Below are 16,655 nucleotides of genomic sequence, written 5' to 3'. Positions count from 1 at the left end.
TGAACTACCTATGAACATATGAAAAGGACATTTATAGCAAAATAGCACTGTCAACCGACTAAGGAGGATTTATTTTGACATTAATGCATAGTTGAGAAGTAGACAATGTTGTTCATTTCCATCCAAGGTATGTAGAACAACATTTGAATTTTTACTAACCTCAAAAAATGTTCTTGCTGTTTGGTTTTGGTTTGGCCAATAATATTTATTGCAATAACGCAACGCACTCGTTTCACGTTTCTCGTTTTTGGTGTCGAAATCTACATATTGTTACTTTTATATGATGTTTTTTCGTGTTGTTCCACTGTTCAGCTTTTTGGCTGTTTTCAGGGCAAGCATTTTTATGATTGGATTGCAAAATGTAATTTTTGTTTTGTTTCTATTTCTATTTCTGTTGTTTTTTTTTTGTTATTTGTTCTAAAAATGTTCCTGCACTTTTTTGTACCTACACTTTACTAAAATATACTATTTTGAGAAAACACATTTACATAATTTTATGACACTTTTTGTAGCAGGCTTTTTGCTTTTTGTAGACACACAACACACCATAGAACAGGAAATTCAAAGGACTTTATTAAGAATGAGTTAATTCGGAAAGGACGGTCAAAAAACCGGAGCTTATAAAAGGCAATATTGTTGGTCGGCTTATTGTATTTTTATGTAGAAATTTTTAGCAAGTTTATAGCTAGATTTGTTTTGTTAAATAAACTAGGTTTGTTTTTATGTACCTTTATTTGTTTTAGTTTGTAGATATTTAGTTATACAGGTCTTCATGGAAAAGTATCAACAAAATAATTATTAAAAAATCTTAACGTTTATAAATCGTTTTTTGCTTTTAGTTAGAATTTGTATAGCCTATTTCAGGATTATTAATGAAAGTTAAAATATACATAAACAATTTTAAAAATTTTTAAGTTTAAGGTGTACAAAAACTGACTTCATAATTTGTTTAAAGATCTAACTATCACCAAAATATTGAAAAACAAAATAATAACATTAAGAACATTTGTAAGCGGCACTTTACAGAACAATTTAATATCTGGTCCTAGTCACATAAATTTGACATAACATAAATTTTAATTAATATAAAGTTTGTGTTCCTAAAGCAAACCTTTAATTTATAACAAAATACATTTTAAGATTAACATTCATTAGAAAGCAAGAAAGCAAAGTGTTTTAGAAATACGGCACCGCTTACAAATATGGCACTTATTTCAAAAACCTCAAATATTTTAATAATTTTTATTACTAACACTATTATGCAACATCCCAATAGATCTTGGAAATACTCGTAGATCAACTTCTAATAAGTATAGTATGCTTAAGTACTATTTTACTCATTTTATACTAGACTGATAAAAGAGGAAACCATAATGGTGAGCCTCAGAGCTTGACTCGCTCAGAAGAGAATGTATTAAACTCTTCAACCGAGCCAAAGTCGTACGACTAGCCTCTCACTATTATTCTTACAAAGAATCCCTAAGATTTTACAAGAAGGCACTAAGGCAATTTATATGATCTTCCTGGCGATCCATCTGTGTCATTAAAGGAGAAACTTATGAAGCCTACGGATTACGGAAAATGCTAGAAAATTCAGGCGGTTCCTGGACAAATTCCTGTAATGTATCGCTGAACTTACTATTAGATACTCATTTTCCTGGTAGTTCTTTAACCGAACCTTGCAGAAATCATATTCGTTTAAGTTCCAATCCAACATATCTACAAGCTCTGATCACAATTTACAAGCTATAATGGGCTCTCAAGAGCTTCAAACCATTTAAATCTGCAGGACCAGATGGGATAATACCAGCCGAGTTACAAAAGACTTCTGACATAATTGCACCAATCCTTGAGGCAATTTTTACCAGCTGTTGTTTTTATACGCAAAGCAGGTAAATGCTAGCAAGTCAATCCTAAGGATCTACGACCTATAAGTCTATCATCATTCCTTCTTAAGACCTTGGAAAGATTGATTGATATCCATTTAAGGAGAATCATTGATACAAGACTTCTGTCTTCGGCTTAAAATGTCTACTGTAAAGGTAAATCGGTGGAAACAGCGTTACCCACCTTAGTACGCATAATCGAATATCTCTTCTTCATAAAGAGTTCACTATGGTTGTTTTCCTTGACATGGAAGGTGCCTTTAGCACTGTTGACACATCTGCAATAACATCTGCACTAACAACTCTAAACGTTAAGAGATCGCTTGGGGAGTTAATTCATTTGATCATGACTAGGAGCATAATTAACTAGGAGCATAAAAAACTGGGAAATTCTTCTGGCAGACGATTTGTTAGTGAAGGGACACCCCAAGGTGGTGTTCTATCCCCTCTCCTCTGGAACCTGGGGGTGAATGATATCCTAACTGGTCTGGAGCGGAGGGTTTCAGAGTGATAGCCTATTCGGACGACGACGTTGCTAAAGCAGTTTCAGGAAAGCATCTTAATACCCTTAAAGAACTCTTACAAAATGCGTTGGATATACCAATACTTTAAGCTGATCGGTGTGGACTAGGTGTTAACCCACACAAAACCGACTTAGTCTTATTTTCGAGGAAATACAAAATTCTATTTGTCAACCCTTCCTATATTGAAGGATTCCAATTAAAATTCTCAGACGATGCTAAATACCTGGGTCTTGTTTTTGATACAAAACTAAATTGAAAACTCAATATACAGGAAAGAGTCAAAAAAGCTACTGTAGCTCTCTTTTCTTGCAACAATTTTATCGGTAATAAATGGCGCTTACATCCCAAAATCACGCATTGGTAATTAGACCGATTTTAATGTACGGTGTGGCATTATGTTGGACTGCTGTAGAGAAAACTCCAACGTTTAGCTTGCAAATGTATAAGCGGATCGCTTCGCACGACCCCTTCTGCGGCACTGGACACTTTACCTACCTAACACCTCTTGACATGTTAAGCAAAAAAAAATAGCTGCAAGCTCTGCTATTCGCCTCAAAGCTTCGTCGCAATGAATTAACAAAAACATTGGCCACTCCGTAATTCTTAGGTATTTAGAATCAATTTTAAAGCACACAGACTACACCATCCCCCAACGGCAATTCGAAAGAAACTTCCAAATTTCTATACCTTTAAGATCTTTCTGTGAGGATAGAGCATTCCTGGATGATGAGTCACTCCATTTTTATACAGATGGTTCAAAAACAAAAGAAGGGGTTTCGGGAAGTGTGTACTCTGAACGACTGAAATTAAGTCTCTCATTCCGCCTTCCCAATCATTGTAGCGTGTTCCAGGCAGAACTTTTGGCGATAAAAGAAGTCATTTAGTGGCTCAAAGAAAACATGATATCAACATCTGATATCCATATCTTTTCAGATAGCCAGGCCAGGCATTTCAGGTTATTGTGAGGCAGATGAACTCGCTAGGAACTGTACAGTAGTGCCCATCCTACCACGGTTGGCAAGTACTCCCATATAAATCGCTACTTGTAAACTTCTGCTAATGCAAGACGCTGTGAGGAGGGCGGGCACCAGGTGGAACAATATCACCACGTGTCAAGTCACAAAAAACATTTGGCCAAAACTAGATTTAAAACGTTCAAGGTGCTTGCTATCTCTAAGCAGATCGCATTTCAGCTCGATAATAGGGGTCATAACCGGACACTGTCTAATAGGAAAGCACAAAACGTGGTTAGGCGTATTCTTAAATGACTTTTTCAGAAGCTGTATGGACGAGGAAGAGGAAGAAACAGTTCTTCACCTTTTCTGTACATGCCCTGATCTAGCTCAAAAACGCAAGAATTACCTAGGAAAATTCTTCTTTAACGATCTAAACGATCTGAATCATATTAGCATAATCAGCCTTTCGTTTCATAAGGAACTCAAACTTGTTCCATTGAGCTTAGGAGGAATCCTCAAGATTCATGTGATATTACAATGGGCCATTAAACTGGCCTAAATGTGTCCGATTCCATAATGGACAGCCACTTTAACCTAACATTAACCTATACTAGACTGATTCAAGAAAATCTTATAGGTCAGTTAAATAAGAGTTTTTGTTTATAGCTTTCTTTTGGTGTGAACAAATTAAAGTTTATAAAAAATAAAACATTTTGTCGTTGAAATGTTTGACCTTCTTAACTTATTAATTAATCTTCTACTTAAATGAAACAGAATAGCTTTAGCATATCAACTATTTCAGTTTATTAATTCATTTCGAGTGACGTCTCATTTGTATGTACTTAATAAATCCATTTTGTATTTTATGTATTTTATGATATACTTTGTTATGATTAGATAACGGTAAGCTTGTACATTTAAATAAAATGGATTTTTGTACTAACTTTATTTTTTCACTATTATTTCTATATCAAAAATGTGCTGAGCTGTGGGCGCTTTCTGCACTCTGCCTATCTGAAATGGTTAAACGTATGGGATAATGATTGACAGAAATCTTTTGGCAAGTTGTATACTAGACCATAATCACGAAAATTTCGACGGAGACTCGAAATTTTATCAGACACAATATTTAGGACACCAAAAGGAAGGTATAAACCAATTTCCAGCTTACTATCACTTATTCCGACGCTGAGTTTTTTGATAAATGACTCAAAATAATCGAATTTCATCAATGTAAGCTGGTAGTCAAATTGATACCTAAAAAGCTGTCACAACAAAAATGAGATCATTTTCCTACAAATATGTCCTTTCTGAATAGAGCTACCAGATGCTTACAAAAAAACGGATGGAAAATTTTATCAGTTATCTTTTTAAGGTACAAAAACACATTCTTGTGACAGACTCATAGACAGCTTATGATATTGTATAGAAGTTAAAGGCATTGAACAAAATACGCAAAATTGTAACAATTGACAAAACCGTAAAATTCAATGTCGAGGTACATAAAATCGAGTATGATAAACTTCCTGAACAAAATTGATGCATAAGGCAAGTTCCCTTAACAATTGTCTAATTAGAATTTTTAAATTATCTTAAAAACTTTAGAAGACATATAAAATATCTTGGTTTTGATTGGAAGAGAGAAAATAGAGATGTAATTAATATTACCCGTGCTGTATTGCAAGTCTATATGTAGTACAGTCAGAAATTTCCAAAAAAAAAACTATCAGCCAAAGTCAGGTTTTTATATTAGAAAAGTAAGAAATCATAATTGTTAAAAATCGAGAGAAATTGAGTCCAGAACAAATCTCTATGAAGGTTTGAGTAAACTATGAATACAATACTTTCATCATTTTGAAAAATACGTTTTGGAGTTAATTTTCAGTGCTGATTTCGAATCCAAACTTTAATTAATTGCTGATGTTTTAAATTTTAACACTTTTCAACATAATTTGTTAATATCTTTTAAAAACTTGATATAATAATATTGTTTAGACAATAGATTCGATACAAGAACAAAACTTACTTTCAAACCGTTGTGTCTTTTTATATTAAAAACAGTTCAAGCATAAATGGCGTTTTTTCAGAAATCAGGTGAAATCTGACACTTCATGAAGATTTTTCGAATATTATATGAAATAATATAAATATATCAATTTAATATTGAAGGAAACTATCATATTTCAAAAACTATCACGGATTTTATTGAAAAAAAGCTACTTCAAACATTTAGATAAGTTTAAGAAACCTTATGTACAAACGTGTTTTTGAGAATTTTAAAAGGTAAAAGCGCAATTATATTACCAGTAAGTAAACGTAGTTGACCAGTGTAATCAAACAATTTAGTAGATTACAAAGACGAGAACTAAAAATCGTTGAAAAGCAGAATGAGAATATTATATTGAATTTTCCATCTTTTTTTTTAAGGTCTGCCGAGATACTTTTTAAGTTTAATGGTAAAATTTAAACTTACTACAGTTGATACGGAGCAGTCATACAAGTTTTCAGGACTATACACAAATTGCATTTTTTAGGCGTTAGTGTGAAAGGCAACCATGAAACCATAAGTTACTTGGCTTTGGAGATATCAAACAACTTTCTATGACACCAACAAGATATAAAATGCATAGTTTTTTTCTATGAAAATGCCGACGACAGCGTTTTTATTTCTGCAGCGTAAGTTTGGTTGCAGCCAAAACATGTTATTTCAAAAAGTGCTAGTAAAAGGTGTCAGCTCTTATTGAAAAATGAACAATGATAATCTGGAAACATGCTTTCAAAACATGCAAGGGTTATCAATTTTACCAACATTTATGTTAGAGAATCAAGTAAACGTTAACATTTAAACCATATTTGGATCCTACTTCTACTTGTATCTACAGCGAAGCGTTTGTATTTGTAATACGAAACATTTTTTTGCGGAAAAACCGCACATAATAAAAAACGCGAAAAATTATTTTTAAAACAACATTTTTTTTTTTTGAACATAATTATTATGATCAAAACTATGGATCAAAATTAACTTTCTTACAACCTAACCTAAATCTTCTAAAATGAAGATTTTACTTAAGGAAAAGGAATATTAGAAAAATTTAATTACTTTCGTCGTTTTTAATCCTTGAATTTTTAACAGAATTATTTTATCTGAAAAATTTCCTCTCCCATTTGAAAATGTTAACGTGTTTTGTATCTTTTTAACTCATTTATAGTGTTATTTTACAACTTATGTTAAACTCTTTGTAATTGTTTTGTTTGCTATTAAATCGGGATTTTTCTATTTAAAACATTTCTATGCAAATTTTGAAAAGCTGGAATTTTAGGCTCAAGGTGAAAGTAAATTCAGCAGTCTTGAAATTGAAGAATATAATTTTAATTGATACTAATTGTGTCCTTTGCAGCATAAATAATAAAACTTAAACAATCAAATAGTATATTTTTCTGATTTATAACTATGTTATACTTAACGCTTTAGACCAATTACATTATAAACTTACCCCAACAAATCGGAAGTACCGGATTTAATACAGTAAATTTTTTTTATCTAGTTCAAAAAAATATATGTGTATGTTCATATGTATATCGCTCCTAACTATTAACTCTTTCTACCCTAAAACCATTCACACTATTGTGAGTTAATGGCTTAATGTGTTCCTTTTTATTTTACATGTAACTTATAATGTTCCTTAATAAGTTCGTCCAATAATACTAATAATACGACTACAGTCTCTATGCCAGGATTCAAATATTAACTTATAATCAATTGTATAACTATATGAACAATAAACATAATAGTTCTCTCTGTACGAGTAAAAGGACAGATCTAAGGATTAAGGAAATTGCTATAATAGCAATTAATGTAAATGTGTTTCCTCAATTATACTGTTTCTAGAGAAGAGTATACAAATAATAAAATTGAAATCCTTTTATATTTACTCAAACTCAAACTCAAAACAATCCAATCATAATTCTTGTACTTGTTTCCTTCCATAACAGTTACTGTTATAAACCTATACTATGCAGTTTTGTTGTTTTCGTTTCCCTTTTAATTGAGTGTCAATTATAATTGTTGTCTGTCTCTCGTTTCAAAAACCAAAATTAATGTTTTTTAACATTTTCTCTTCAAAAATTTATAATATTGAATTTGTTATATTGAAATATGTACGTTATTTTTTTATGTTTTCAACTTTTTATGTTTTGTTTGTTTTTGTTAAACTGTAATTGTCTGTGTGTTTTCTGCACTTCTGCTTCGTTAAATTCATATTTGAATATTTGTTCTTTAATTAAATAAAAAATAAAATAACTAACAACGTTTATATAAAAATATTCGTTATTTTAAACAAATAAAACAAAAAAGTACAAACAATCAATATTGTTTAAGGTATAAAATAAAACAACCATTACAACGTTGCCTTGATGCCTTTGTGTTGAGTTATTTTTTTCTCATTTATTTTTTGACGTAACATGTTCGTTGATAATTTATTTAAATAAAAATTCATACAAAAACATTTAAAAAAAATACTAGCTATACACCATTTATAACAATAAATTGTTTGTAAATTTGTTTCATTTTCTGTTGTTGTTCTGTTTTTTTTTTATTTATTTATTTACACTTTCATCACAACCACATCATGAAAACTTTCACTCTTATTTTTATATTGCACAAAGTTTTTACCTCCTTAAATTAAAAACATAAAAACATACACAAAATATAACTACTTTTTTGTATCACAAAGTTTGTCTTCTTTTTAAATTGGATCAAAACAAATGTACAGGGTGTTTCTTGCTATAAAAAATGAGATATTTTCTTCTTGATGGATGAATTTGAGAACACACAATTTATTAATAAGGGAAAAATATATTTAAAAGAGTTTTATATTAAAACTTATTTTAAATTGTACAACTTTTATTTTTTAGAAATTTATCAGTTTTTTTAAATCCAAAATGTGTATTTAAAATGTTGTATACATTCCAAAGACAAATTTCTTAATAATATGGAAGGAGCTGTCTTCAAATGAGGAATGTTGCAAACCCTAGAAACATCACGTTTTTGTCCTTTTTTATTCTATAACTTAAATAATTTAATTTATCGCTAGCGTTTTCTAAGAATCACCCTATATATAAAAATAGTGAAAGGTTGGGTGAAATAATAAGGTTAATTTTTGGTTTATATTAAAGTATTTATAACCACATTTTTTGTTTCTTATTATTTGAAATACTTTTCAGGATAAAATTGAACAGTGGCATGAAATCTACATACTTCTTAAACTAAAACGATATTTTATCAATAGCGCTATCAACTTCAAATATACGTGACGTGAAACCAAACAAGAAAAATATTGAAACAATTGAAACTTCAATATTTTACAAACAAAACATGATTTTGCCTAATAAATAATAATTTTATACAACAAGAATACATTTTGAGAAAAAAAAAGTATTGGCTTTTTACAAAAAATAAAAACCTAACAATCAATATTACTAAAGTTGTTAAAAAATAATTTTTGACTCGAATATCCTGTCAAAAATTTTGTATTGTGGATTCAATCTTATTTTATCCTATAAAAAATGTTTTCCTCAATATTCATTCAAATATTTAATAAAATATTTTACTTAAATATTGGGAACAGAAATATAGATAATGAAACCAAACTTATTAACTTCCCATAGGAAATTATTGTTATCGGTCCGATTCATCGAATTGAAAATTTTACGTTTCAAGTTTCCAAGAGTTAAAATAAAATATTTTTAGAGAGATGTATATTGCTTTCGACATTCAGTAAATTTCTTATAAAAGTTCAATAGCCAGTTTTTTGATAAAAATTATAATCTACAAAAAATAATACGCACATGCTACTAAAATAGTTAGATTTCGAAATCAAACTATTTCATCATATCCAAAATAACGTTGGAAATTTTTAATTTTTTGGAATAATTCAACTGAAAGCTTTTTAAAAAAAACACAGAAACCTACAAACCTTTTAAGCAAGACAAATTGACAGACGGGATAAGAAGTTATCAGTGCGGGTCGCATCCCAGCCTCTTTTTTATCATAATTATGGTCGAATCGCTTCTCAAGGCCCCATCTGCGGTACTCTCACTAACATCTTTTGATTTACTTAGGAAACAAATATCTACAGGCTTTGCTATTCGCCAGAAGGCTTTATTCCAGTGAGTTAACAACAACATTGCGCACTCCGTAATTCTTAGGTATTTAGAATCAATTCCAGAGCACACAGACTACACCATCCTCTATATGCAATTCTACAGAATCTTTAATATCTCTACACCTTACTGAGGACACTGTCTCTGTCTCTACAATTTTTGTAACAGTCTATATGTGTGCCGATCATCTCTAATGGAGATGGCACAACAGTCTTATATTTATCTTGCTGGGTGCCTGGCCATAGAGATATTCCGGGAAATTATAAGACAGATGAAAATGCCAGAACGTACAACACATTCTAAGGCGTTTGGCTAATGCTGGCATACTTTTCGCTACTTGTAAAGTATTGCTAATGCAGGACGCCCGATAATATATGAAATGGTTTTCGACTCAAGTATTTTAAGAACAAAAAAATGTACTGACTTTAAATTTTGTGTCTCACACAACATATTGTTATTATTAAAAAAATAAAATAAATAAATTGGGTCCTGCAACAGTCCGTTGAGGACTAGGGCCTATTGACTTACAACTCTCAACTACTCCTGTGAGCGAGTACTCTTGGCAGTATAGCGTGGACCTACTGTTTTAACGGAATCCGAACGGCTAGTTTAAGAAAGCACTTTTCATGCCAAGAATTACTCTTGGAGAATTGGCGTTGGCATTGCAGTCCAGGGCACTTTTTTTTGTAAATTTATTTTTACTAATTCATTCTTACTTAAAACTACTTTAAGCTAGACAAAAATTAATAACTTACAACTAACTTGCTGGTCCCATACAGACGCTCTAAAAAAAACACTAATATTTAACCCCCCCCCCCATTCCGACTACCAACTTTCAAGTGCCGATTGAAGCCACCAAAATTGGTTTTCCTGCTTCACCCTATCAGTTCGGTCCCGTTCGGACACAGCCCTACTGAACCGAAGGGGCTCTGCTCCGCCTTGTGCCATGACGTCCCGATTGTATGGGAGTCGCCTATCCACGGTTCTTCGTCTATCCTGTATCAGACCGGATCTATCTAAAAAGAGGAATGCCTCTGGTTGAATGAAAACGCTCAAGCGTGCACTTCCAAAATACTCGTCGTTCGGATAGAACGCCCCGAAAATTAAATTGTTGGTCGAAGACATAGCTCTTGCAATGTGACCTCGAACGAGTTTTATCACGAAATTATCAATTCTGTTGATTCGAATAGTAATGCACATAAGAAGATTCGGCTGTTCGATATAAGCCGGTACAGCGTCGTAAACACTGCCGCTCGAACACCCAAAACTTCTCCATCTGGGATGGGGCAACGTTGAACCACACAGGACAACCATAAACGATCATCGGCCGTATGAGGTCCATGTAGCAAATTACCTTTACTCTGGTGTCAAGCCGACTGCTAAAAAAAAGCCGTTTCGTCAGAGCGAAGGTTCCTCTGGCCTTGGTCAGAGCAGCATTTATGTGTCTGTCGAAATATAAATACTGATCTAACCAGATACCGAGGTACTTCATTACATTTTGCTCGCTAATGGCTGCCCGTGAAGATCAACGATTTCCATTTTGCGCCAATTCTTGCATGTATCCCTCGTGGCCCTAGCCAACGGAGTCCGGAATAGAATTGTCTCCGACTTCTGGATATTTATTTTCAGTTTCCAGTCGTCGAAATATTGCTGAATCTTGTCGAAATCACGCTGCAAGAGAATTCTAACAACCTAAACCTTTCGGGCCGTTCTGTGCGCAATTAGATCGTCGGCGTACGCAATTGCTTTTGTAAGACTACCTATCAGATCGCTGGTGTAAATGCTTAAGAGAATCGATGAATTACCGTTAAGCATATCATTAAGTGTATACAACAATGGCTTGCTTATGCCAAGCCTTTTCAGTTTTAGGTAAAGACCCTCTAACCATACGGTGTCAAAGGCCTTTTCCGAATCAACCAGGACAGCACCTGTGCATTGTTGTTTTGTTTTTTTCCATTGGATATCAGAAACGAGTTTAGACGCAGCATGAATTGTGTCATGACCCGCCTTGAACCCGAACTGTTTATCCGGAATTATTTTGCTGTCCGCAGCCCACTTAGTCAGAGCCCTATTAATGATTTTTTCGAAAACTTTGCTGATGCTCGGAAGAAGACTTATCGACCGAAGATTTGACGGGTTGGAGTTGTGGTGGTTCATCCTTTCCCTTTTTCGGGAGAGGATGAACCACAGCAATCTTCCAATTCATTGGATAATATGCATTATTCAGTGCATTATTGAAGAGCGTATGGTGTAAATGTCAATTGCTTCCATCGGTAAATGTCTTTGTACAACGTTGGATATACCATCGACACCTGCTGACTTTTTGTTTTTTATTGAATTGAAGATGAGCTGTAGCTCAACCTTCGTCACTAACAAGGGACTTGGTCCCGTTTGCTCGGCGATTATGGCATTTGCCAAGGAATCGTCATTGAACCGCATAAAACCGCGGTTCTCAGATAGCCAATGTGTGATATCATTACGGAGGTAAAAGTGATTAAGTAGGGCTCTGTTTTCCAGGTCGTGTTTGGGGCGAATGCTAACATTCACCTTGTACACTTGCTGGAAAGCAGCTCCAACCGCCTCCACTTTTTCCTTCGGATCTTCAATTATGTAAAAGTCATCGTCAAAGATGTTTTCTTCTGTATCTATTTGCGCTGTCCTGAGAACGTCTCTCTTCAGTTCTTTGGAGTTTCAGAAACGGAAGGTCAATATCGTTCTTTTTCCTGAATACCTTGTTGATTTTAGGGAACATATTAGTGTCACTAGAATGAACTGATCGGATATTGCGGTCGCTGTACTTGTTAATTGATAACCTGTAGTTCTCCTTAATCAACAGATTAACATTTTTTACTGACGACTTCAGAGTTCCAACCTCCAAGTCGTGTGGGTCTGTAAGTCGTCTTTAAAGCCCAAAGCACTAACCATCATGTCATGGGTACTACATTGTTATTATTACTTTCTTAAAATTTAAAAAAGAGGCTGGGATGCGACCCACACTGATAACTTCCCATCCCGTCTGTCGATTTGTCTTGCTTAAAAGTTTGTCTATATAAACTTGTATCAATTTTTACCAAATTTGCGTACTATTTTTTGTAGATTTTATTTTTTATAAAAAAACGGACTGTTGGATTTTTATATAAAAATTAATGAAAATCGAAAACAATATTTTCTGTGAAATAAAATAAGTTTCAAGCCAATATTTTTAAGTTTTGAAAAGCTATTTGAGTTGAAAGTAAATTTTTACGAAGTTTTAGTATTGTTTTTTTTAGAGTTTTATTTTTTGTAAAAAAAACTATCAATTCGATTTTTGAAAAATTTTACCAAATGTTGAAAACAATATTTTTTATGAGATAAAATTACTTTGAAGCTAATGTTTGAAATTTTTGAAAAGATATTTGAGTCGAAAATCAATTTTTACCAACTTTTATACATTTTTTTTTTAGGTTTTCATTTTTTGTAAGAAAACTGTCAATTCAATTTTTTTCAAAATTCTGCTGAATGTTGACAACAATATTTTTTGAAAGATAAAAGTAGTTTAAACCCAATATCTACAATTTTTGAAATGATATTTGAGTCGAAAATCAATTTTTACCAACTTTTGTTAATTTTTTTTAGGTTTTTATTTTTTGTAAAAAAACTGTCAATTCCATCATTCTCAAAAATTTGTTTAAATGTTGAACACAATATTTCTTATAAGCAAAAATTAGTTTGAAGCTATTATCTCAAATTTTTGAAAAGATATTTGAGTCAAAAATCAATTTTTACCAACTTTTGTTAATTTTTTTTTAGGTTTTTAATTTTTTGTACAAAAACTGTCAATTCGATTTTTTTCAAACTTTAATTGTATGTTCGCAACAAGATTTTTTGAAAGATAAAAGTAAATTAAAGCCAATATCTCAAAGTTTTGAAAAGATATTCGAGTCGAAAATCAATTTTTACCAACTTTTATACATTTTTTTTTTAGGTTTTTATTTTTTGTAAAAAAAACTGTCAATTCGATTCTTCTCAACATTTTTCAAAATGTTGAAAACAATATTTCTTATAAGATAAAATAAGCTTGAAGCCTAAATTTCAAGTTTGTGAAAAGATATTTGAATCGATATTCAATTTTTACGAACTTTGAGTAATGTTTTTTTTAGATTTTTTTTTTTTTTATAAAAAAACTGTCAATTCGATTTTTCTCAAAATTTTATCAGATGTCAAAAACATTATTCTTCGTTGCACAAAATTGGTTTAGAGATGAAATTATATTTCAGTCGTAAAATTTTGGAGGTGACAAATTTTTTTTTCAGTTTTATTGATTTTTAAAAAAAACCGTTATATTGATTTTTTTCAAAAAATATACCTGTTTGGTATCACGTTACAGTTTATTATATAAAATTTAATTCAAGTCTCTAGCGTTTTTGGTTCGTAAGATATTTGGGGTTAACCAAAATTTTCACCTTTTTTTCAAACAGCTATGGTAAAAAAACCACCCACGCAATTTTCTTGAGAGCCCTTTCTGCATCTTTCTGCCTTATTATCTGTATAACAAAATTTCTTTGAAGTGGATATCTCTTCTGGTTCTTGAGCTATGGACGACGAAAAAAACGTCGCGAACGTACGGACGTACGGACGTACAAACGTACGTACACACGCACGCACAGACATTTTTCTAAAAATCTTTTATTTCGGCTCTAGGGACCTTGAAACGTCGAGAAATGTCAAAATTTTCAATTTGACAAATCGGACCCATTACAATAACTTCCTATGGGAAGTTAAATAAAATGCACGACTGGGTCGCACGAACTTGCTCCTGTATGCAAAGAGTCTGTTTAAAAAAGTACTTATATGAGATTTAAAAATATTCCTATAAAATAAGTTTGGCTTCAAAGATATAAATGCCATTTGAATTGTCAAAAAACCGCACGATCTTTGTATATAAAAACCATAGTACTCTCATGAGCATAAACTTTTAGGGCGACCAGATGCCGAGTCGTTGGCGTGGCGTTAGTATCGAAAGTGGAGAAATTCAGCGGGAGCGAGAGAAAAATATTATTCCCATTCCCATAAGCACCCAGCAGAATAAGGGAGATAATTAATTTTCGACCCAAAAAGTCAACACAATTTCCTTTATTTTATTTGAGTCTATCCTCGTATATGTTTTCACATAAAGAGCTTCCATATGAAGGTTGATGAATTTGTTTTTGTTTTATTTATATCAAGGCACTTTATATAACAAACAAAATGGCTTATTATTGTATATAATAAGGGGATGAAACAAACTTTTGCATGCTTAAGTCAGCTGTTTAGGATCTTTTTCCGATATTTGTTTTTATTTACATTCATAAGTCTCCTTTTACTTGGGTACGATCTTTGTATATGAAAAATGGTTTCTATTATGTATAAAGCTACGATGCGTTCGATATAGATTCAACTTGTTCCTTAAAAGCTTTTTTCCTTTAGATAGCTTTTTTGTAATTTCATATTAGAAGAACCAAGATGGAAAATAAATAAGATAAGAAAGAGGAAGACCATGAATGTTAAAATTGTAAGGCGATCGCCTATTGGTTGTGTAGTTAGGTAGCAGGTAGATGTCTAAAACGACCATAGAATAGTTCACTTGGCGTGCTTAGCTTTATGCAGATAGATAGACAAGTTCATGTTTATGATGAAGGAATGAAGGAATGTTGTTGGTGGCTAGAAGGTACATACTACATTCCTTCTTAAGTTTTCAGCGCAAACATGGAGTTATTACGTTCAGTCTATTTTTTTCACTAAAGTTTTAAAAAACAAGCATACGAACAAGTACAGGAAATTGCTGTTCATGTGTTGTTTACAGTCAGGCTCTTGTGCGTTTTGGATTTTAGTTAAGAAGTGACACGTAAGCAGTAGTTGTAGAAGTTGTACGTTATACCTTTATAAATAGGTACAATGTGTATGCGTTGAAAAAGTGATTCTAATATATATACATATATATATATACATATACACTTTCTGGCCAGTTTCTTTAAGTATTTATTTTTTATATAGGCGAAGGCCAGTAAATCATGTGTGAAACAACCTTATTCGTAAAGAATAATATTTTAAAATCATATAAACAAAGTTACCAAAATAATACTTCTTGATAGACACTTTAAAATAGATTGTTGATTAAATATATCATATAAATGTGTACCAAATGCATTAATTTGGATGAAAGATAGGAATGTTATTACAATTTTGTCAAAATAATGCGCTCTTTCGGGATCAGGCACAGTTAAAATAATTTAAAAAATAATATTTTAAGATTCAAAATTTTACCTGAAAAATAAGTTTGTCTCCAAAAATTTAAATGCCATTTTATAAATAAAAAAAAAGGTTGATTTTCAAATTTTTATTTTGAAAATCGTTAGAGCGGTTTTTTTTTTAAATTAATTTTTTATATATAAAATTTTAAAATTTTATTCTAAAAATATTTTTGGAACACAGTTGTTTAGTGATTGTAAATATACGTCTTACGTTTGAATTTCGTAAACATTTTTTGACCCGTTTTTGAGATATAGAGTTTTGAAAAACAAAAATTCAATATTTTTTAAAAAATCCAAACAATTAAAAATTGCATTTTTGTTAATCAAATATTGTTAAGGCAATATAGGAGCTTATTCAGAAAAAAAATTATAAAAATCAGTTCATAAGTTGCTGAGAAAATTAAAAAACAAAATATCGGTTCTATGAGCGGTACCTTTCCTGAGCAATACAAAAATATGGTTTTCTTATAAAAATAAGCCTAGTTAAAAAATAAAATTTCAGAGAAAATTTAAAAAAATCTATCGGTTTGTTTTTGAGAAAATTCGAATTTTCGGTTTTTGACCAAAAAAATTGTATGGGGGCCACTGTTAGTTTTGATCTTAAAAAAAAAAATGAAAAAAATGCCTAACGCGAATCTGCTCAAAACCTTAACTTCCAAGTTTGAACTCAATCGACCCAATGGTTTAGGCTGTAGGAGCGTGGACAGACAGACAAAACCGACCGGACGGAATCGCGGGACCCACTTTTTTCGACTTCTCTACCATCGTAATATCATGTTTGATTAAAATCTCGAGTTCGAAATTTTGCACGAATGCAAAACTTGCCATATAGTTCCTATATGTCGCAAGTAAAAAATC

The 16,655-nt window shown here is 31.8% G+C and overlaps 1 protein-coding gene across 1 annotated transcript in view; it reads left to right on the top strand.

The window, feature by feature from the left end:
- Positions 1 to 16,655, top strand: part of LOC129941701 (dopamine receptor 2) — a 140,470-nt gene that overhangs the window by 107,352 nt on the left and 16,463 nt on the right. The window lies entirely within an intron of this gene.

Source organism: Eupeodes corollae, chromosome 1 (assembly GCF_945859685.1).
Source record: "Eupeodes corollae chromosome 1, idEupCoro1.1, whole genome shotgun sequence".
Classification (NCBI taxonomy): domain Eukaryota; kingdom Metazoa; phylum Arthropoda; class Insecta; order Diptera; family Syrphidae; genus Eupeodes; species Eupeodes corollae.
The sequence above is the reverse complement of the archived record's forward strand: the minus strand, read 5'-3'. Positions and strand labels throughout refer to the sequence as shown.